Source organism: Bos grunniens, chromosome 21 (genome assembly GCF_055505025.1).
Source record: "Bos grunniens cultivar Pamir isolate PY7600 chromosome 21, Bosgru_T2T1.0, whole genome shotgun sequence".
Classification (NCBI taxonomy): Eukaryota; Metazoa; Chordata; class Mammalia; order Artiodactyla; family Bovidae; genus Bos; species Bos grunniens.
The window spans coordinates 48,035,554-48,059,998 of NC_141185.1; the positions used below are offsets into that span (position 1 = coordinate 48,035,554).

General features: G+C 43.2%; 1 long non-coding RNA gene across 1 annotated transcript; it reads left to right on the forward strand.

The window, feature by feature from the left end:
- The first annotated feature begins 7,987 nt into the window (after positions 1-7,987).
- LOC147349613 (uncharacterized) lies at positions 7,988-23,271 on the forward strand. The gene is made up of 2 exons (XR_015150045.1): positions 7,988-8,383; positions 21,419-23,271. It is a non-coding gene; the product is annotated as an uncharacterized LOC147349613 (long non-coding RNA).
- The last annotated feature ends 1,174 nt before the right edge of the window (positions 23,272-24,445 follow it).

A 24,445-nucleotide genomic window follows, 5' to 3' on the forward strand; every position in this document is an offset into this window, starting at 1 on the left:
GAACCCAGGTCTTCCTCATTGCAGGCAGATTCTTTATCTTCTGAACCACCAAGGAAGCCCCCACCCCCACCCCCCGACACACACATACACACAAAACAAGTCTGTACATGCCCGAAAACTCCAGAGCTCCTGAGTAAATCAGGACTTCGATCTGTACTATGATGAGACTATCCTAATTGACCTTCCAGCCTCCAGCAAACTCCATCCAGTTCTGCACTCTGCTGTGAGGATCTTTCTGATCTTATCAGTGTGCTCTACTCAGTCATTCAGTCGTGTCCGATCCTTGCACCCCCATGGACTGTAACCAGTCAGGCTCCTCTGTTCATAGGTTTTTTTCAGGCAACAATACGGGAGCCGGTTGCCATTTCCTTCTCCAAGGAACCTTCTTGACTGGGAGATTGAACCCTCATCTCCTGCGTTGGCAGGCAGTTTTTACCACTGAGTCACCTGGGAAGCCCTGTTCTTGTCAGTGCCTTGCCTTAAAAAAAGTACCCGTCAATGCTCTTATTTGCTTTTCACGTTGTATAATGCCTAACCTCCGTCTAATGGACCTTATCTTCTGAATCTATCACTTGCATATACCTCTTTCATTCTCCTTTTCCCTAATTGTCTGTAGTCTATTGACCAAGCTGCACTTTCTCTCATTTCTGTACCATTGTCCCTGCTGCTCTTTCCATTTGGAACATTCACCCAAACTCCCTGCCTCCTCCCAAGGTTGGCAATCTTCTCCTACTTATTCTTCTAAGCCCATTAATTCCTACCTTTTGGTCAAGCTTCCCTGACCTTCCCTGGTGTGAGGGAGTGTCTTCAAGTTCCCACCTTTGTGTTATCAGTACATTAGGCACCTCATACCATACAATCCTAGTTCTTGGATCTCAGGTGTACATGATGAGGTTAAATATGATCCATGGGTCAGGGACCCTATATTCTTTTGCTCATGTGTGACCATCTTTTGCTACTTATTCCACTTAAAAACTACAATTGACAACTTACATATACCCTCCCCCCAAATCCAGCGCTTAACCTTTCTTTTTCTTTCAGTTTTATTGAGATATAACTGATATGCAGCGCTGTGTAAGTTTAGGTGTAGAGTTGTCTCCCAGGTTGTTGGAAGAGGGTGTTTGTTATGACCAACGTGTTCTCTTGGCAAAACTCTGTTAGCTTTTGCCCTGCTTCATTTTGTACTCGAAAGCCAAACTTGCCTGTTATTCCAGGTATCTCTTTGACTTCCTACTTTTGCATTCCACTCCCCTATGATGAAAAGAGTATGTTTTTCTGGTGTTAGTTCTAGAAGGTCTTGTAGGTCTTCATAGAACTGTTCAGCTTCAACTTCTTCAGCATCAGTGGTTGGGTTATAGACTTGGATTATTGTGATGTTGAATGGTTTACCCTGGAAACAAACTGAGATCGTTTTGTCATTTTTGAGATTGCACCCAGTACTGCATTTTGGACTCTTGTTGACTATGAGGGCTACTCCATTTCTCTAAGGTATTCTTCCCCACAGTAGTAGATATAATGGTCATCTGAATTAAATTTGCCCATTCCCATCCATTTTAGTTCACTGATTCCTAAAATGTTGATGTTAACTCTTGCCATCTCCTGCTTGACACATCCAATTTACCTTGATTCATGGACCTAACATTCCAGGTTCCTACGCAATATTGTTCTTCACAGCATCAGACTTTCACCACCAGCTGCTGCTGCTGCTGCTAAGTCGCTTCAGTCATGTCTGACTGTGCGACCCCAGAGACGGTAGCCCACCAGGCTCCCCTGTCCTGGGATCCTCCAGGCAAGAACACTGGAGTGGGTTGCTATTTCCTTCTCCAATATATGAAAGTGAAAAGTGAAGGTGAAGTCGCGCAGTCGTGTCTGACTGTTCACGACCCCATGGACTGCAGCCTACCAGGCTCCTCAGTCCATGGGATTTGCCAGGCAAGAGTACTGGTGTGGGTTGCCATTGCCTTCTCTGTTTACCACCAGACACATCCACAATTGAACATCATTTCTGCTTTGACCCAGCCTTTTCATTCTCTCTGTAGCTATTTCTCTTCTCTTCCCAAGTAGCATATTGAACATCTACTGACCTGGAGGTCTCATCTTCCAGTGTCATATCTTTTTGCTTTCTCATACTGTTCATGGGATTCTCAAGGCAAGAATACTAGAGTGGTTTGCCAACCCCTTCTCCAGTGAACCACATTTTGTCAGAACTCTCCACCATAACCTATCCATCTTGGGTGGCCCTTCACAGCATGGCTTATAGCTTCACTGAGTTACACAAGGCTATGATCCATGTGATCATTTTGGTTAGCTTTCTGTGATTGTGGTTTTCATTTTGGAGTCTGTGGATTTGTAGTTCTTGCTTCTTCTGTCTGCCCTCTGATGGATGAGGATAATAGGCTTGAGCAAACTTCCTGATGGGAGGGACTGAATGTGGGGAAAACTGGGTCTTGCTCTGGTGGGCAGAGCCATGCTCAGTAAATCTTTAAACCAATTTTCTGCTGATGGGTGGGAATGTGTTCCCTCCTTGTTAGTTGTTTGGCCTGAAGCAATGCAGTCCTGGAGTCTACAACCTCTATGGTAGGGCTAATGGTGACCTCCAAGAGAACTTATGCCAATGCACATCTCCCAGGACTGCTGCTGCCAGTGCCCCTGTCCCAGTCAGCGGGTCACTGCCGAACCACCCCTCTACAGGAGACCCTCAAACACTCACAGGCAGGTCTGGCTCTGTCCCCTTTGGGGGTCACTGCTCCTTTCCCCTGGGTTCTGGTATGCACAAAGTTTTGTTTGTGCCCTCCAAGAGTCTGTTTCCCCCAGTCCTCTGGAAATTTCTGTAATCAAATCCCTGTAAGTTTCTGTACATTTAGGTGGACAGCATAATGATTTGAATTCCATACATTATGAAATGATAACCACAATAGATTTGTAAACACCCATCATCTCTTACAGATACCTTACAAAAGAAAAAGGAAAAAAATTGTTTTCCTTGTGCTGAAAACTCTTAAGATTTCTCCCTTAACTTTCATATATAACATACCTCAGTATGTTATATGCTAAATTCTATGACTCATGTTGTACATTGCATCCCTGCTACTGGATGTTGAAAGCTGGTAACTTTGACCACCTTCATCCCATTCCCCCTCCCCATCCCCCTCCAAGTACCACCTCCTCTGGCAAGCACAAATCTAATCTCTTTTGCTTGGAGTTTGTTTGCTTGTTTTGGGGGAGGCTTCTTGAAGTATAATTGACCTACAACATTATGTTAGTTTCCTGGTGTCTGGTATGGTGATTTGATATTTCCATACATTATAGAATGATCTCCACCACATTGCTCAATCTTGTATTTATCATATTCTTGTTCTTAAAAATAATTAATATAAAAAATAAATATTTCATTATATATATATGTATATACATCAATGCTTGCTCATGTACCAAATCACTTCGGTCATGTCCAACTCTTTTGAGACCCCATGGACCATAGCCTGCCAGGCTCCTCTGTCCATAGGATTCTTCAGGCAAGAGTACTGGAGTGGGTTGCCATACCCTTCTCTAGGGGATATTTCCAACCCAGGGATCAAACCCACCTGTCTTATTTTTCCTGCATTGGCAGGTGGGTTCTTTACCACAAGTGTCATCTGAGAAGTCCTATATATATCTATATATATATTTTTTTTTTTACTGTACCACACAACTTGCAGGACCTTAGTTCCCTGAGCAGGGACTGAACCCATACCCTCAGCAGTGAAAGCTGTGGAGGCCTAACTACTGGACCACTAGACAATTCCCAAAAAATTATCTTTAAAAATTATCCCAGCTTTATAAAAATTTAAAGTTAAAAGTCTTGCTTTTTAAGGGAACCCTCCTCTACTGTTGGTGGGAATGTACATTGGCCTTTTCTCATTAATTTTCAGGATTTCTTTATATGTTCTTTTAGTAATCTTTTGCATTTTTTTCTTTTGTTGGAATTCAAACAAACAGAAGAAAAAATATTTTAATTTTCAAAAATTTGTATAAAAGACCCTGATGCCGGGAAAGATTGAAGACAAAAGGGGAAGGGGATGGCAGAGGATAAGATGGTTAGATAGCATCACCAACTCAATGTACATGAATTTGAGTAAACTCCATGAGATAGTGAAGGACAGGGGATCCTGGTGTGCTGCAATGCATGGAGACACAAAGAGTCAGACATGACTTAGCAACTGAACAACAACGAAAATGTATTTACATACAGACATAAGTATATAATTTTGTGTATGAACATGTGCACATATTCCTAAAACATGTATTATTAACTATAGTTGCTTATTTAAATGATATAATTCCTTACTTAATATCCTGGGATTTCTTTTTTTTTAATTCAACTATAGTTGATTAACAACATTGTGTTAGTTTCAGGTATACAACTTCAGACTCATTCCATTATAGGTTATTACAAGATAATGAATATAGTTCCCTGTGCTATATGGTAAATCCTTCTCATTTATCTATTGTATATATAGCAGCGTGTCCTGGGACTTCTTTTTTACTCTTCTTGTTTTATTGCTAAGATCCATCTCAGCTCTGTTGCATGTAGCTGAGTTTTTGTGGCTGCTGTAGACTATTTCAATGTGTGAATATGCTAATACTGCTTTGCTGCTGGCAGCAAACACTCTTGGTGCTCTGTGTTCTTCCCTTTGGCCCACATCTGGTTTTAGCTAAGTATGTGGTAGCCAGTTTCATGGGACCTCCCACTTACTGACAATGCCCCCCACAAGTGCTAGGCCTGGGGCCTCTCCAATTTCTGCTCTACCGCCTTCTCAAAAGCCCTAAGAGCCTTCCCAGTCCTCTCCCAGGCAGAGACTGAAAGTAAAGAGCCTTAGCCCTCAACTAATGGGGGATGTGAGCCAAGGGATAAATGCCCAGGCTCCTTTCCTTAAGATGGACAATTCTGGGAGGCATTTTGCATATTTCTCAGCGGTCTCTATGGAATCACATGCCTCACATTGGCTTTTCCTGCTGCTTTGCCTCAGCTCTCTCCCTCTTTTTCACTCCTCTGCCAGAGATCACTTCCCAAATAAATAACCTGCACCCAAGTCCTCATCCCAGTCTCTGCTTTGGGGGACCTCCAACTAACACAGCCACTTTACTGATAAGAAGCATTCAGATTGTTGCAAGTTTTTGCTATTGCCAATGTGCTACTAAGAATATTCATATAAAACCCACTGATGCACAAGTGCAAGAATTTCTCTTGCCTATTTACTTACTTGGCTGTGTTGGGCCTTAGCTGGGGCATGCAGGATCTTCATTGAGTCACGTGGGAGCTTTCCTTTTGGTGCATGGACTCTCTAGTTGTGGTGCGCAGGCTCAGTATTTGTGGTGAGGGCTTAAATGCTCCATGGCATGTAGAATCTTAGCTCCCTAACCAGGAATCAAACCCACATCACGTCCATTAAGGCAGATTCTTAACCACTGGACCACCAGGGAAGTCGCACAAATTTATACAGGAGTAAAATTGTTGGGTCAAAAGTTAAGTGAACTTTCAGCTTTACAAGATAATCCCAAACTGCTAATCAAAGTGGTTTTTACCAATTTACAGTTTCAACAACATTGTATAGGTGATCTTATTGTTCCAAATCCTCAACACTTGGTTTTGTCAGATTTCTTAATTTTCGTATCTCAGATAGATATCAAATAGAATCTCACTGTGGTCTCAATTTGTACTTCTTGCTGATTAATAAGGTTGAACATGTATTTGTATATTCATATATTCACATTTTTTGGACCATAAATGTTTCATCTTCTGAGAAATTCTCTTCAAATATTTTGCCCCTTTTTCTATTTGGTTGACTGTTCTTTCCTCTTTAATTTTACTAATTCTTTTGCAGTTATGTTTATTCTCCTTTGAAACTTAGATGCTCAAAACCAAATTAACTATAATCTTCACTGAATATTACCTTTTTCTTGCTTACAAAATTAATGCATGCTTATTTTTAAAGAAACATATCATACAGATATGTTTAACTTAGAAATTCTTCCTTACTATCAGCTCCATCCCACCTCCAAGAAGGAATAATTCCCATGAATATTTGGGGGAATTTTGTTGTCACATCTCTCACCCAGATTAGATTGATAATTTCTTAAGGGTAAAGCTGTGTTTGTTTTTAAATTATTCTTTATTTTTTCATTATTATTTTTAAATTTTGGCTATGCTAGGTCTTCATTGTGGCCAGTGGTCTTCTCTTGTTGCCCCACAGAATGCAGGATCTTAGTTCCCTGACCAGGGATCAAACCCATGTCCCCTGCAGTGGAAGGCAGATTCTTAACCACTGGCCTGCCAGGAAAGTCCAAGGACTGTGTTGTATTCATCTTTATATCCTCTTTCCAGGTATAGTGCCTGGTTTAGAGCAGGAACACAATACATTATTGTTGAATGAATTGCTGAAAGCTGGGTTAGAACAGAAATTTTGAAGTTACAAGAAGACTTCAGTTTGGAACAGAGGATTTGTGTAGAAGTGGGAGATAGCACTGCTAAAATGTGTTGGGGTTTGATTACCCAAAGTCTTGGCCGTTGGGCCAGAGTGTTTGATTATCTTAGGGGCAGCCACCCGGGAAGACATTCAAGAATTTTCAGGTGGAGGGAGGTTATTTGTTTTTTGTTTTTAAACCAGCAACAGAGAATCTAACACTGATAATCCAGTCATCTAATGATGATATACAGGATATAAGGGGGAGGAGGTTGGAGAAAATGAAACTGAAGACAGAAAAATGAACGAATTGGGCTTCCCTGGTGGCTCAGTGGTAAACAATCCACTTGCCAATGCAGGAGACATGGGTTCGATCCCTGATCTGGAAAGATCCCACATGCCTTGGAACAACTAAACCCATGCGCCACAACTACTGAACCTGTGCTCTGGAGCCCGGGAGCCGCAACTACTGAAGCCCACAAGCCCTAGAGCCTGTGCTCCCCAAGAGAAGCCACAGCAATGAGAAGACCATGCACCACAACTAGAAAATAGCCCGGCTATCCTAGAGAAGAGCCCATGCAGCAACAAAGACCCAGCACGGCCCCCAATAAATAGATAAATAAAATTATTTTTAAAAAAGAAAAATGAATGAATCAAGAGGTTATTAACTTCTGGGGGAACCTAGATGCTCACGTAAAACATGAGAATGGTGTCTCTTTCAGAAAAATAGACATAAACCCAAACCCATTCACTTTTTAAGTACCCTTTGTTTGTGGGTTGGTTATTCTAAGAGTGAGAGAGTAAGAACCTGAACCGTGGGGACAGGATGTGTTCACTCATTCAGACATGTTTATCCATCTCCTACATGCAAGGCACCAGGCTGAGTACTGAGAACAGACACTGTCCAGTTGGGGTGTCAGGGGTACGATACAGCACAGCCGTCAAGAGCATAGACTCTGAGCCCAGCGGTCTGATTGCAAACCCCTGCCAGATGTTTGGAACCTTGGCTAATTTACTGAAGTTATCCACACCTTACAGGTGTTACAGAGGCAGGGCTGCCACCAGCCTCGTGATTAAGATGGGAATCCCACAGCTGTATAAAGCACTTAGAATTCATGGCATGCAGGAAGTCTTGAGCAGAGCCCTAAGGCCGAAACCAGAGTGGAGAACAAGAAGAGGAAGCAGACAGCACGGGCTTGATTTCAAGAACTTTGGTTACAATAAAGGAGGAGAGAGAAGGTTAGAGGGGGAAGTGAGGGCAAAGAAGATTTTTCTTTCTTTCTTTCTTTCTTTCTTTTTTTTTTTATGCTGACAGGGAGGATGTAATGGAGTGGGAGAGGCTGAGGGCATATCACTGATGATCTTGTTCTTTCCCTCTAAGGTTACCCAGATGGCAGGAGGGGTAAAGGTGGAGGGCCCTGCTTTCAATAGGAAGCCGCTTCCGCTTGTGAGCTGGGGGAGTGTGGTGTGGCTGCAGGTGCTGGCTTTGAAGTAACCACAGGCAAGCGAGAAGGAATGTCACCCATGGGGGAGAGGCGAGGGGCAGTGGTGACTGGTGGGAGGTCTGAGGAGAGAGAAAAAATTGTGACACACCATTTAAAGATGGGATGGTCAGAAACTAGAGGAAAGAGACAAGACTGCCAGGTGCTGGGAAATGTGTCAGGATCCTGACCTGTCTGGGTGGGTAACTTCTCGTGGTGCTGGGAACCGCAGGAGGAAGGAAGCACCCAAAGAAGTGGTGGCAGTGGCGGCGGCTAGTTGCTCAGTCGTGTCCAACTCTTTGCAACCCCGTGGATGATAGCCAATGGGATTCTCCAGGCAAGAATATTGGAGTGGGTGGCTATTCCCTTCTCCAGAGGCTCTTCCTGACCCAGGGATTGAACCCCAGTCTCCTGTTTTGCAGGCGGATTCTTTACCATCTGAGCCACAAAGAAGCAGTGGTAAGTGCCAAGTGTCACGGTGGTGAAGTCGGGCAGAATGGTGGCGGTGAGGGATTTGCCAGTTGACTGGTCATGACTGAAGCAGCGTCTTGAGGGTCACTATAGTGTCAGAGCAGAGAGGAGAGGGACTTCCCTGGTGGTTCAGTGCTTAAGACTTTGCTTTCCAATGCAGAGGGTGCGGGTTGAATCCGTAGTCGGGGAACTAACATCCCACATGTCTTGTGGCCAAAAAATCAAAACATAAAACAGAAGCAGTGTTGTAACATTTAATAAAGACTTAAAAAATAGAACTATATTTGTAAAAAGAAAAAGAAAAGAAAGAAAGGAGAGAAAGAACTACAATGCAGTAGAACACACGCAAGCCGAGACCTCTGACTGTGAAATGAAAGGGCAAAGTAAGACATTAACCAGTCTAAGTCTTAACTTAATAAGAAGGTAACTAAATCAGTGACGTGTATTTTTCTTTCTAAAGGTTGGGAAAGCTATTTATATATAATTATTTAATTAATTTATTCATGATTTACCGGCCACAGCACTTGGCTTATGAGAATCTCAGTTCCCCGACAAGGGATTGAACTCTGGCCCCCTGCAGTGGAAGTGTGGGGTCCTAACCACTGGACCACCAGGGAAGTCTCTAATTATTATTATTTCTTGATAAGGCAAAGGCAACAGTCATACATGCTGGCAGGAATAAGGCTCCCCAAGGTCAGCAGGGTTATGATAAAGGATAATGTGAAAATGTTAGCTGTTCAGTCATGTCCAATTCTTTGCAACTCCAAGGACAGAAGCCCACTGGGCTCTTCTATCCATGGGATTCTCCATGCAAGAATACTGGAGTGGGTTGCCATCCCCTTCTCTCCAGCCAAGGATCAAACCCTGGCCTGCAGGCAGATTCTTGATCGTCTGAGCCACCAAGCATAATGTGGTCAAAAACAACTCCTCTGAGCCAGGTGTTTTCCATTAGACTATGTTATCCCCAATTTATCGAGGAGGAAACTGAGGCTTAGAGGAGTGAAATCACTTGCCGCAAATCACTGCTAATAAGAGGCAGAGTCAGGGTAACATGGCTCTAAAGCACTGTCCAGTGGCTAAGACTCCACACTCCTAATGCAGGGGGCCGGAGTTCAATCCCTGGTCAAGGAACTAGATCCCATATGCTGCAACCACACACACACACACACGAAGAACAGAGAGATCCCACAGGCTGCAACAAAAATCCCACTTGCCACAGTGAAGACCTGATGCAGCCAAATAAGCATATTTAAAAATAATAATAAAGCACCAACACTTGCCTACCCCTATACTACAGACAGAGCTTCCCTGGTAGCTCAGCTGGTAAAGAATCTGCCCGCAATGCAGGAGACCTGGGTCGGATCCCTGGGTTGGGGAGATTCCCTGGTGGAAGGCATGGCAACCCACTCCAGTATTCTTGCCTGGAGAATCCCATGGACAGACGAGCCTGGGAACCTGCAGTTCATGGGGTCGAAAAGAGTCAGACGCAACTAAGCACAGCACAGCACAGCATACTACAGACAAGCAGAAAAGTTGGCACTTCTGGGGAGGAGGATGGTTTGTGTTTCTTTAGAATAACTCTCCTTCCAACTCACATAGGCAAGCCTATGGACTTTTAAAGTTGGCATGACTGAATTTGCAGGAACATGGATGGACCTAGACAGTGTCATACGGAATGGAGTAAGTCATACAGAGAAGAAGAAATATCCTGTGACATCCCTTATATGTGGAATCAAAAAGAAATACTAAAAACGAACTTACAAAACAAAAAAAGACAGACTTAGAAAATGAACTTATGGTTGCTGGGGGAAGGCATAGTTAGGGAGCTGGGGATCGACATCTACACACTGCGATATTTAAAATGGATAACCAACAAGTTCCTATTGCACAGCACAGGGAACTCTGCTCAATGTTATGTGGCAGCCTGAATGGGAGAGGAGTTTGGGGGAGAATGGATACATGTATGTGTGCGGCTGAGTCCCTTCACTGTTCGCCTGAAACTATCACAACACTGTTAATCGGCCATACCCTAGTATAAAATAAAAAGTTTGAAGGACAAAAAACAATACAAAGAAATAAAGTTGGCATGATTGAGATAGTCTCACTTTACATAGAAGAAAATTCAGGTCAGAGAATTGAGCTGACCGCTCTGTAGTAAGAGGATTTCTTGGTGTGGTCAAAAAAGTTACACTGAAGACTTGGGACAATTGAGTGGCCAGTTGATCCATCGAGCCCTCCACCCAAATGGTTGCTTCATGGAAGAATTAACCTTCTCTTAATTTAAGGGAGTAGAGGGGAAAACAGTTTGCACATATTGACAAGTTGTTTCTGACAATGACCAACGTGAGGCATTTTATGGTGTATTTTCTCATCTATCGGTGTTTTCTGAGAGATGACGTCAAAATATCTTCCTAAAGAAAGAATAGATCTCAGTACTTCCCCAGGCAGTGGCTAAGACTCTCCCTTCCAATGCAGGGGATGAGGGTTTGATTCCTGGTCTGGGAACTAGATCTCAAATGCCACAACTAAACAAAAACAAAAAAACCAGTGATCCTGCATGCCACAACTAAGACCCAGCAAAGCCATATAAATAAACAAAAAGAAAAAGAAAAAACAGATTTCATTTCTTTTTGCCAAACTCCCACATGCAACAAAAACAAATTAAACTAAAACCAAGCCTTACGCCAGAGGTAACTACGTAGTTGCACGGTCAGGTCACAGGCTCCAGCCAGGGTGAGGGCTTTGGTGAGCAAACTGGGCGCATAGGCCCCAAGGTCAGGACACAGGGCACAGAACCTGTTGCCACACCAAAGTCGCAGCCCCAGAGGTCACACCAAAGGCAGTGGAGAGAAAATGCCAGGGTTCAAGGGCATTTCATAGACCAGGAAAGGACTGGAAAAGCAGATCTGAGCAGAAAACAGGTAGCCACCTGACCTAGTTTGAGAATTAACCTCTCCATGCACACAAATGCAATTTTAAATTATCTGGTAGCCATCTTGGGTCTTCCCCGATGGCTCAGCTGATAAAGAATCCGCCTGCAATGCAGGAGATACAGGACATGCGGGTTCCATCCCTGGGTCTGGAGAAGAGCATGGCAACCCACTCCAGTATTCTTGCCTGAAAAATCCATTGGACAAAGGAGCCTGGTGGACTACAGTCCAAAGGGTTTCAAAAAGTTGGGCACGACTGAGCCATCTTAAAAAGTAAAAAGAAATAAGTGAAATTAAAATTAATGCATTTTATTTAATTCAATATATTAAAAGTGTTATCATTTCAACTTATAACGAAGAGAACCAATAGCTTACATTTCTTTTTTTCATCCTGAGTCTTCCAGATCTAGCACGTATTTTTTACTTGCAGTATATCTCAGTTTAGACTGACCCCGTTTCAGGTGCTCCGTGGACCTTGTATCCTTAGCCCTGGCTTAGAGAAAATCATACTCAGCATTATGACATTGAAGTATTTTGTCTATATATTTTTCTTTTCTTCCTTTCTTTTCTTTCTTTCCTTGAAAACATGTTAAATTAGGTAGGTCTGAATTACGAAGGAAGTGGGTGAAAATTCATATTCTGAGACTCTCCAGTTTGAAATTTTAAATGTTTTAGGTTCAGCTTTCCTGGTGGCTTCCCCGGTGGCTCAGACAGTAAAGAATCCGCCTGCAAAGCGGGAGACCTGGGTTCCACTCTTGAGTTGGAAAAATCCCCTGGAGAAGGGAATGGCTACCCACTCCAGTATTCTGGCCTGGAGAATTCCATGGACAGGGAGCCTGGCAGGCTACAGTTCATGGGGTTGCCAAGAGTTGGACACGACAGAGTGACTTACACACATACAGCTCTCTTTCTATCCCCGAGAGATGGCTTTAGTGTTTGTTTGTTGTTTGCTTAGCCCCAAGCTGCACAGAATCCCTTGGGAAGCTAACGAGGCAGGGAATGCATGCAGGCGCCAGCTGCCAGATGTTCATTCCTTCTGTTCACTTGTTCTTTTCTTTCTTTTTACTCTTAACAACAGTTACTAAACATCAACTATGGGTCGGTTGTGCCCAGGGCTACTTTTACAGGCATATTTCCTAGCTTGTGAAACCTACAACTGTGCAGAAAAGCCAGGCAAACAATTAACATATTAATAAAATGTAGTAAATGTTGTGATAGGGGAAATATGAAGGTCTGAGTGGCTGCTTTCCTCTCTCTCTCAATGGCTCAGTCGTGTCTCTTTTGCACCCCTATGGACTGTAGCCCACCAGGCTCCTCTGTCCATGGGATTCTGCAGGCATGAATGCTGGAGTGGGTTGCCATTTCTGACTCCAAGGGATCTTTACTTGGTAGAATAATTTGAGCCATCTTGGAGAGATAAGAGAAAGCCTTTGGGGTGGAGGAGGGGACAAAGATTGCCTAAAGAACAGCTAGGAAAAGGGAGAAGAGAGGGCTCGAAAATGCTCGAGGCAGAAACAGCAGAGGTAGGGGAGGCCTGGCATCCTTTTGTGGAACTGAAAGAAGCTGGGCACAGCTGGGGCCTCCAGGGTGAGAGGTAAGGCTGGTATGGTGCATTTTTCTCTGGGCAGTCTAGTTAGCAGCTGGAAGGAGTTGGAAGGAAGGATGTTGACAAATCTGGAATAGGGCAGGCCCAGCCCAGGAAGTACTCTACCCCAAAAGTATTCCTCCACCCGTTCAGTTCAACTTTCCTAGTTACAGACTCACGTGGGTTAACAATCTCTTCTTTAAAAAAGCAAGAATTTCTCCCACAGTGACTATTCTTTTTCTGGATTATATCAGGCCTTGAAACCATACGTTTGATTCAGATAACTGGGCATGATTGAAGTTCAGTGTACCAAAGGACAGATAAAAGGACATATAAAATACGGCAGTGGAACTAATGAAGGCATGTTAATTCTGCCCCAGGGAGGTCTAAGCAGGCTTCACAGAGCAGATGACACTTAAACAAGGTCTGGAAGAAGGAGGAGCTTTTCAGGCCTCCACGTGGAAGTACATCCTAACAATGATAATTATTTATTATCAAACCAGTCAATCTTAAAGGAAATCAACCCTGAATATTCATTGGAAGGACCGATGCTGAAAGTGACTTTAGTTCAGTTCAGTTCAGTCGCTCAGTGGTGTCTGACTCTTTGCGACCCCATGGACTGCAGCATGCCAGGCCTCCCTGTTCATCACCAACTCCTGGAGCTTACTCAAACTCATGTCCATTGAGTCAGTGATGCCATCCAACCATCCCATCCTCTGTCGTCCCCTTCTCCTTCCGCTTTCAATCTTTCCCAGCATCAGGGTCTTTTCAAATGAGTCAATTCTACGCATTAGGTGGCCAAAGTACTGGAGTTTCAGCTTCAGCATCAGCCCTTCCAATGAAGAGCGGACTCATTGAGTGACTGAACAACAATTTATTTATTTGGCTGCACTGGGTCTTTGTTGCTGCATGTGGGCTTTTCCTAGTTTCGACGAACAGGCTTCTTGTTACAGTGACTTTTTCCTGTTGCAGACTGCAGGCTTAGTAGATGCGGCACACAGGCACCTGGGGAAATCCATTCAGACCAGAGATTGAACTGGTGTCCCCTGCATTGCAAGGTGGACTACCAACTACTGAACCACCAGGGAAACCCCAATAAATATTATTTACTAAGTGTCAGGTACTATTCTGGGGCTTCCCTGGTGGCTCAGATGGTAAAGAATCTTTCTGCAATGCCAGAGACCTGAGTTTGATCCCTGGGTTGGGAAGATCGCCTGGAGAGGGGCATGGCAACACATTCCAGTATTCTTGCCTGGACAGAGGAGCCTTGCGGGCTACAGTCCATCAGGTCGCAGAGTCAGACACGTTGAGAGACCAACACTTTCACTGTTCTAGTGATTTACGTTCTTAGCTCACTTGACCTTGTTTTGGGGTTGTGCTGGGTCTTTGTTGCTGAGCTTGGACTCTCTCTGGTTGTGTCGAGCCATCTTCTCACTGCAGCGGCTTCCCCTGTTGCAGAGCACGGGCTCTAGGTGCATGGGCTCAATCATTGCAACCTCATAGGCTTAGTTGCCCCGATGCATGTGAAATCTTTATCTTCATAAAAAAAAAAAAAAAAAAAAAAACCAACCTTGATACCACAATCCCTGTTTACAGATAAGGAAACTGAGGCACAAAGAAGTTAAAATAACTTGTCTATAGTCGTGTAGTTTGTAAAAGGTACAGCAGTTTGGTCCAGAACTCACTTCTGTGCTCTATGACATCCTGGGGCAGCAAGTGTTCTCATAGGCCTGGATTGTAGGGTGAAGGATGGCAAGGAATCAGAGATCAGGGAGGCAGTGGCCAAAGCATACTGAGTTTCAGCACTCAAAGTAGCCTTTAGGTTAATGTTTTTTAATGCTTGAGTGCATGTAGGAATGATTGCTAATGATCATTTCTTTGCATGTGGTTACATTAAGCGAACATTATATTCAAATCCAAATTTACACAAACCACATTTCCAGTAGTGATTTATTGCCTCAACAGATTCCCACAGGATCCCTAAGCTACCAAGAGGAGCTAACCCCTGTCATTAGCTACAAGATGCAAAAGCTCTAGAGATAATTCATCAGTGACAACTGAGTGGGTGGAAGCCCCAGTTAGGGGGAGGGGCTACGGTTGGCTGCCCCCCTTATTCTCCTCGCTTCACACACAAGACCTCCACGTTCACAACATGGCAGGACTTCTTTGGTGGTCCAGTGGCTGAGACTCCATGCTGCCAAAGCAGGGGACCTGGCTTTGATCCCTGGTCAGGGAACTGGATCCCACATGCTGCAACCAAGAGTTCACATGTCGCAACTAAAGACTGAAGGTCCTCCATGCCACAACTAAGACTGTTTGCAGCCAAATGAATAAATATTTTAAATGTGTGTGTTTATGTATATGTACATATATGTGTGCCAAGTTACTTCAGTCATGTCTGACTCTGTGACTCTATGAACTGCAGCCCGCCAAGCTCCTCTGTCTGTGGTATTTGTCAGGCAAGATACTGGGGCAGGTTGCCACGCCCTCCTCCAGGGTATCTTCCCAACTCAGGGATGGAACCCAAATCTCTTATGTCTATTTCGTTGGCCCAGGGGTTCTTTACCACTAGCACCACCTGGGAAGCACATTTATATATATAATGAAAAATTAAAACCAAACAAACAAACAAAAAACCCATGGCTTTCTCCTAAGAACTAAAAAGCAAACAGCAAGGCCCCTTCTCCTTTTAGCCAAAGCACAATGGCCAAACAGGAAATTGATGCCCCCCACCCCCCACCACTTGCACACACATACCAGTCCGGAAAGCCGAGCTTCCTTCTCCCAGCTGCCCCTGCAGCTGTCCAGGACTTTTTAAAGAGAGCTCTCTGAAACTCACCCAGGGAGACTTGAGTGACCTTAGTAATACTCTCTACACAGAAGACACCTTTGATTTGGGGGAGTGATACTTCTTCCTGATGCCTCATGTTATACAGAGCTACTTCATTACTATTTTTTTTTAAATAGTTACAATTACTTTATTAATTGTTTCTTTGGCTGCACTGGGTCTTAAATGCAGCATGTGGGATTTAGCTGCCTGACCAGGGATTGAACCCCAGGGCTCTTGCATTGGAAGCAGGGAGTCTTAGACACTGGACCACCAGGGGAATCCCAGCAGACAATTTGAAACCATAGTTTCTGATGTCTGTAGCCACTGGGTTGGTAGGCAGAAAGTCCCATTTCTTTAGCCTCTGACCTGATCTTGGGGAGGTGGGGTGGATGGGTCCCCCCTCAGCAAACCCAGATAGATCCTTTTGGGAGGCGGCACTGGGGAAGAGCTAGACACCCAGTGTGACCTGGGCACTAGCCTACCCAATATGCCCGGGGCCACTTCCTTTCCTGTCAGGGTCACAGGGAGACCTTCTCTTTCTACCCACCACTTCCTTCACTGGGGGATGGTCAAGGAAAACTGGGTGAGATCATAGCTTTTTTTTTTTTTCTTGAATGGAGTTTTCCAAAATGGCGTCACCTTTGCTTCTGCTGGTAAACACCCTTGATTTGTATAGAAGTGACTTACCGAGGTTCAATTATATAATGACAGGCTTTCTTAGGCCTGAGCATTTGGATATCAGCTGAATCCACTTCCTGTTTTTAATAATTATTAGCATTTATTGCCACTTAGCATTTGTCATCCATTGTGCAAACAGCATTAGCAACATGTACGGTCTTGTGTAATCTTCGAATGATGAAATTATTTTTATTCCCCATTTTACATGCCAGAAAAGTGAGGATAAAAATAGTTAATTAATTGGCCCAAGATCACACAGCCGGTGAGTGGATTAATTTGTGATTCAAAGTCGAGTGGATCTTGGACTTTCCTGGTGGTCCAGTGGCTCTGTGCTTCCAATGGAGGGGGCCTGGGTTGGAGCTCTGGTCAGGGAACTAAACACCACTTGCCGAAACTAAGAGTTCGAATGATCCTGCATGCCGCAACTAAGATCCAATGCAGCCAAATAAACAAACAAAACCCCCCAAAACCAAGCAAAGAAAAAGTTAAATGGGCCTGACTTATACTCCATGTTTCCTTCAGGCAGGCCAGCAGAATATATGTAAAGAAACATACCAGACATGCCATTGTGATTGATGGGGTCCAGAAGACTTAGGTGTTTGGAAAGATTGGCAGTCCAGTGAGCAGAGAAAATAGCAAGTCAGAGACCCGCATTTGGAAAAGTTCATTCCTGAGGCTTCACATCTTATGTAGTGTGGTATCACCTGTCCTAAATATCTGAATTATTTTCATAAGAGGTACTGTTTCTATCCCAACACTGCAGGGAAGCCTCATTAAGCCTTTCCAGATCCACCCAGTTTACATTAATCTCTCCAGGTCCTCTTCCTTCCTGACGGATTCTTTTCATCCCAATTATTTCTTACTGAGCCTCCCTTTTATTCAAAACTGTAAGCTCCCAAGGAATGAAAACCGGGAGTTAGCCATCTCCCCACACCTAACCCCATTTCTAACCTGTGCTGGACATTATGCTTCCTTTATTACAATACAAAGCTGACCTAGCTGTGGTCCAGCTTCCCTCAAGAATTTCCTTTGAGTAAGGCCATGCCTGAAAGAGTCTTTCTTCTATGAGTTTCAATAGCATGTATAGGCTAGCAGTTATATCTAGCTTGTTTCCTTTCATAATAGATACCTTTTTCTTCTGCTGCTGCAAATGATACTGAAAACCCTTCAAGAACGAGGGCTATATCTTCTGGGTTTTTTTTGGCCATGCCATGTGACATGTGGGATCTAGCTCCCTGATCAGGGATGGAATCTGTGCCCCCTGAAGTGGAAGTACAAGAGTATTTGGCAATTTTTTTTAGCATTTTTAATTTTATTTTTTTAACTTTTTATTTTGTGTTGGGATATAGCTGATTAACAAACAATGTTGTGATAGTTTCAGGTACACAGAGAAGGGATTCAGCCACACATAAACAGAAGCATGGAGTCTTAACCACTGGACCACCAGGGAAGTTCCCTATATCTTCTGCTTTTTATTTCAATAAATCCACTTTCAGCCTTGAGCACACACTGTGAATCTGAGTGAGGGTAATCCTATCCTTAAAGTCATCCTTGATCCATCTGTCTCTGGAAGGGCTGGGCCTCCACTCATTCATTTGACAATCTTTCTTATGTGTTTGTTTCACCTAAGAAGTTGGGAGTAAAAAGATAAGCTTTAAAGCTCTTGCCCCCAGGAAACTCAGAGTCTGGTGAGAGCAACAGATACACAATGTGCAACTACACAATACACAAACGATGGTAAGAATGCAAACAGAAGTGCAGTGAAGGCTTCCCAGAGAAGGTGGTGAATGACTTGAATCTGAAAGGCAAGGAGGAATAAAAAGTGCTGGGTGGGCTTTCCTGGTGGTCTAGTGGTTAAAGAATCTGCTTGCCTAGTGCAGGGTTATGATCCCTGTTCTGGGAAGATCCCACATGTCCCCAGAGCAACTAAATCCGTGCGCCACAACCACTGAGCTCTGGCTCTTGAGCCCATGCTCCTCAACAAGAGAAGGCACCGCAATAAGAAGCCCTCTTATGGCAACTAGAGAGTAACCACAAATCAGCGCAACTAGAGGAGACCCAGCACAGCCACAAAAAAAAAAAAAAAAAACTTAAAAAAAAATGCTGGGGTGAGATGGAGGAGGCATCTCTTTTCAGGCAGAGGAGGCAACTTACACAAAAGTGAGAACATGTGGCATTCAGGGAAGGGAGAGGGAGAAAGGGGCCAGATCACAAAGTGTCTTTTGTAGCATGCTAAGGAATTTGACATATCCTGCGAGTCAGGAGGATCTACTGAAAGATTTTATGTAAGAAAGTAACATCACCAAATTAATGGCTTGGATAAATCACTCTGGCTGCAGTATGGAGGGTAGATTGGAGTAAGGCAAGACCTGGAGCAAGACTGCAGGTCGGAAGACAGATTAGGGCTTCACTGCAATAATCAGGATAAGTGAAAGTACCATGAATCAAGGTAGTGACAGTGGGAATGAAGAAAGTGGTCAAAGAGAGATATTAAGAACGTAGGGGACTTCTCTGGTGGTTCAGGGGCTATGACTCCAAGCTCCCATTGTAGGGGGCCCTGGTTCTATCCTCAGTCAGGGAGCTAGATCTCACATGCCACAACTAAGACCCAGTGCAGCCAAATAAATGAATTTCAGTGCAAAACCCAGGAAAATCAGGATAAGTTGGTTATCCTAGATTCATTCTTTTCTCTCTTGGATCATTCACTCTGGTAGAAGGTAGCTGGCATGTTGTAAGCTGCCCTAAAGAGAGGTCCACATGGCAAGCAACTGAAGGAGACCTATGGGAAACAGCCAAGTAGGAACTGAGGCTTCAATCCAATGGCCCAGGAATAACCAAGACCTACCAACAATTACATGAGTGAGCATGGAGCAGACCTTCCCTCAGTTAAGTCTTCAGACGAGACGGCAGCCCCTCTGGATAGTTTGACTGTAACTTTCGGAGGGACTTTGAACCTAAACCTCTGGTAGGTGAGGGCGGTCCCAAATTTCTGACCCACAGAAACAGAGATAATGTTTCTTGTTTTAAGTTGCTAGGTTTGGGGGTGATTTGTTATACAGAAATAGATAACTAATTCATCAGATCAATGAAAATGAGGGGAAAAGGGTGTGCTAGGTTTCCAGGACCTACCACAGTAGGATGGCTTTCTCTAGCAGCCCTAGGCAACTCCAGACAATGTGTTTGTCTACTTTATATGCCATGGATATTATGCAATGTCCAACAGTATCTGTTTCTTTCAACAATATCTTTTGATAAAGGAATTTTGCCAAAATCTTATTTAGTTTTCTTACTGAGCTATTAATCATTAACATTGTGACTGACTTTAAAAGCTTTTTGGCAAAAATGTGACTTGTCACTGTTTTGGCTATAAAAAGCATAGCTTCAAAGTATAGCTTTATAGTTTTGATCTTTAGCGAGAAATTTTATCAAAGTTATATTAGTATTATTTTGTGGGTTTTTCTTCCTCTAGAAAAAGGTTTTTTGGTTATCAGATTGGCCATTATAAAAAAAGGGACTAAAATCTCACAGATTTAGTTGACACTGTTTTGACCAAATCTCATAAGCTATGGAATGAAACACACGTGATGCACTGGGAATCAGGGGCAAATAGACAACCAGTTTATCTAATTTATTTTTTAAACATTTTCATAAGAGTATAAAAAAATGTAAAAATTAGAGTATAGTTAATTTACAATATTGTGTTTGTTTTAGGTGTACAGCAAAGTGAACCCATTATACATATACAACATACCTGTATCTACTCTTTTTTAGATTCTTTTCCCATATAAGTCATTAGAGTATTAAGCAGAGTTCCCTGTGCTATACAGTAGGTCCTTATTAGTTATCTATTTTATATATAGTGGTGTGTACATGGCAATCTGCATCTCCCAACTTATCCCTCTTGCTTTCTTTTCCCCGCTTGTAACCGTACATTTGTTTTCTACTGCCAGTTTAATAAAACATACTTCTTAGAGGCTTATCATATGTCTATTAGCACCGTTCTTTTTCAGCTGCTCATCATAATTCATTACACTTGTGGGTTACCCAGTCCCAGTGCAGTCAGATTCACCCAGTATATATATTTGCACTGGATTCCTGGGCAATGTTTCATTTACAACTTTTTTTCTGAGTTTGAACATATTCAGCACCCTGATTTAATTAACTTTCAACTAACTGATTTGAATTAATGAGCCGTTTTTGTTAGTTGAAAATAAAATGTAATACAGTGAAATTTCAAATTTAACACATAAACACTTATCATGGAACAATACATTAGAGTAACTGCATCCTACCAACTGAACATTAGCTGAGACAAACTATAGAGCAAACACAACCTAAAGAGTGAAATGACTATTGAGATGCAACATGATGTCTGAGAAAATCATAATTAGTCTGACATTTAAAGTTTATAAAGTAGGGTACTTCCCCAGTGGTCCAGTGGCCAAGACTCCATGCTCCCCATGCAGGGGGCCCAGGTGTGATCCCCGGTCAGGGAATTAAATTCCACATGCCATGGGACAAATAATCCCCTATATTACAACTACTGAGCCCTCGTACCCTCGAGCCCATGCTCCGAAACTAGAGTAGCCCCTGCTGGCTGCAACTACACAAAGCCTGTGCTCAGTGACGAAGACACAGTGCAACCAAAAATACATTAAGTAAATAAATTAAAAAAAAAAAAAAAACACATATGGAGAAAGTTAGGTACTGTTAAGAAGGTTGGGGAGAGATGAATGGACAAGAAAATGTCCTTGCCTTCATGGAGCTTATGTCTATTTTCCTCCACAGGCCTTCCTAATTTTGAGAAATCAGGGGTTCATATTTTGACTCAATAGGTGTGGTTTATCTATGTACAATAGCTGGAGATACCCAACACACACACATATTTTAAATTCAACAAACATTTGTTGGGTGCCCAATGTTTGTCAGCTTGTGCATTCGCCACTGGAAATTTAACAACAAACAAGAAGTCAATGGTTCTTTTTTCTTTTTTGTAACAGCTTTATTGTGATATAATTCACATACCATACAGCTCACCAATTTGAAGTATACAATTCAGGGAGGAGCTACTCCACATTCAAGGTCAGGAGGGGCAGCCATGAGGAGATACCCCTCGTCCAAGGTAAGGAACAGTAGCTGCGCTTTGCTGGAGCAGCCGTGAAAAGATACCCCATGTCCAAGGTAAGAGAAACCCAAGTAAGACGGTAGGTGCTGCGAAAGAGCATCAGAGGGCAGACACTGAAACCATAATCACAGAAAACTAGCCAATCTGATCACACGGACCACAGCCTTGTCTAACTCAAAGAAACTAAGCCATGCCGTGTGGGGCCACCTAAGACGGGCAGGTCATGGTGGAGAGGTCTGACAGAATGTGGTCCACTGGAGAAGGGAATGGCAAACCACTTCAGTATTCTTGCCTTGAGAACCCCATGAACAGTATGAAAAGGCAAAATGATAGGATACTGAAAGAGGAACTCCCCAGATTGGTAGGTGCCCAATATGCTACTGGAGATCAGTGGAGAAATAACTCCAGAAAGAACGAAGGGATGGAGCCAAAGCAAAAACAATATTAGTTGTGGATGTGACTGGTGATAGACGCAAGGTCCGATGCTGTAAAGAGCAATATTGCATAGGAACCTGAATGTCAGGTCCATGAATCAAGGCAAATTGGAAGTGGTCAAACAGGAGATGGCAAGAGTGCACGTCGACATTCTAGGAATCAGCGAACTAAAATGGACTGGAATGGGTGAATTTAACTCAGATGACCATTATATCTACTACTGTGGGCAGGAATCCCTCAGAAGAAATGGAGTAGGCATCATGGTCAACAAAAGAGTCCGAAATGCAGTACTTGGATGCAATCTCAAAAACGAAAGAATGATCTCTGTTTGTTTCCAAGGCAAACCATTCAATATCATGGTAATCCAAGCCTATGTCCAAACCAGTAATGCTGAAGAAGCTGAAGTTGAACGGTTCTATGAAGACCTACAAGACCTTTTAGAACTAATACAAAAAAGATGTCCTTTTCATTATAGGGGACTGGAATGCAAAAGTAGGAAGTCAAGAAACACCTGGAGTAACAGGCAAATTTGGCCATGGAGTATGGAATGAAGCAGGGCAAAGGCTAATAGAGTTTTGCCAAGAGAACGCACTGGTCATAGCAAACACTCTCTTCCAACAACACAAGAGAAGACTCTACAAATGGACATCACCAGATGGTCAACACCAAAATCAGATTGATTATATTCTTTGCAGCCAAAGATGGAGAAGCTCTATATGGTCAGCAAAAACAAGACAGAGAGCTGACTGTGGCTCAGATCATGAACTCTTTATTGCCGAATTCAGACTTAAAATGAAGAAAGTAGGAAAAACCACTAGACCATTCAGGTATGACCTAAATCAAATCCCTTATGATTATACAGTGGAAGTGAGAAATAGATTTAAGGGACTAGATCTGATAGATAGAGTGCCTGATGAACTATGGATGGAGGTTCGTGACACTGTACAGGAGACAGGGATCAAGATCATCCCCATGGAAAAGAAGTGCAAAAAAAAAAAAAAAGGCTGTCTGAGGAGGCCTTACAAATAGCTGTGAAAAGACGAGAAGTGAAAAGCAAAGGAGAAAAAGAAAGATATAAGCATCTGAATGCAGAGTTCCAAAGAATAGCAAGGAGAGATAAGAAAGCCTTCCTCAGCAATCAATGCAAAGAAATAGAGGAAAACAACAGAATGGGAAAGACTAGAGATCTCTTCAAGAAAATCAGAGATACCAAGGGAATATTTCATGCAAAGATGGGCTTGATAAAGGACAGAAATGGTATGGACCTAACAGAAGCATAAGATATTAAGAAAAGGTGGCAAGAATACACACAAGAACTGTACAAAAAAGAGCTTCACAACCAAGATAATCAGGATAGTGTGATCACTCACCAAGAGACAGACATCCTGGAATGTGAAGTCAAGTGAGCCTTAGAAAGCATCACTATGAACAAAGCTAGTGGAGGTTATGGAATTCCAGTTGAACTATTTCAAATCTTGAAAGATGATGCTGTGAAAGTGCTGCACTCAATATGCCAGCAAATTTGGAAAACTCAGCAGTGGCCACAGGACTGGAAAAGGTCAGTTTTCATTCCAATCCCAAAGAATGCTCAAACTACCGCACAATGGCACTCATCTCACATGCTAGTAACTGCTAAGTCACTTCAGTCGTGTCCGACTCTGTGCGACCCCATAGACGGCAGCCCACCAGGCTCCCCTGTCCCTGGGATTCTCCAGGCAAGAATGCTGGAGTGGGTTGCCATTTCCTTCTCCAATCCATGAAAGTGAAAAGTGAAAGTGAAGTTGCTCAGTCGTGTCTGACTCTTCGTGACCCCATGGACTGCAGCCTTCCAGGCTCCTCCATCCATGGGATTTTCCAGGCAAGAGTACTGGAGTGGGGTGCCATTGCCTTCTCCACACGCTAGTAAAGTAATGCTCAAAATTCTCTAAGCCAGGCTTCAGCAGTACATGAAGCGTGAATTTCCTGATGTTCAAGCTGGTTTTAGAAAAGGCAGAGGAACCAGAGATCAAATTGCCAACATCCACTGGATCATCGAAAAAGCAAGAGAGTTCCAGAAAAACATCTATTTCTGCTTTATTGACTATGCCAAAGCCTTTGACTGTGTGGATCACAATTAAACTGTGGAAAATTCTTCAAGAGATGGGCATACCAGACCACCTGACCTGCCTCTTGAGAAACCTATATGCAGGTCAGGAAGCAACAGTTAGAACTGGACATGGAACAACAGACTGGTTTCAAATAGGAAAATGAGTACATCAAGGCTATATATTGTCACCCTGCTTATTTAACTTATATGCAGAGTACGTCATGAGAAACGCTGGGCTGGAAGAAACACAAGCCGGAATCAAGATTGCCGGGAGAAATATCAAGAACCTCAGATATGCAGATGACACCACCCTTATGGCAGAAAGTGAAGAGGAACTCAAAAGCCTCTTGATGAAAGTGAAAGTGGAGAGTGAAAAAGTTG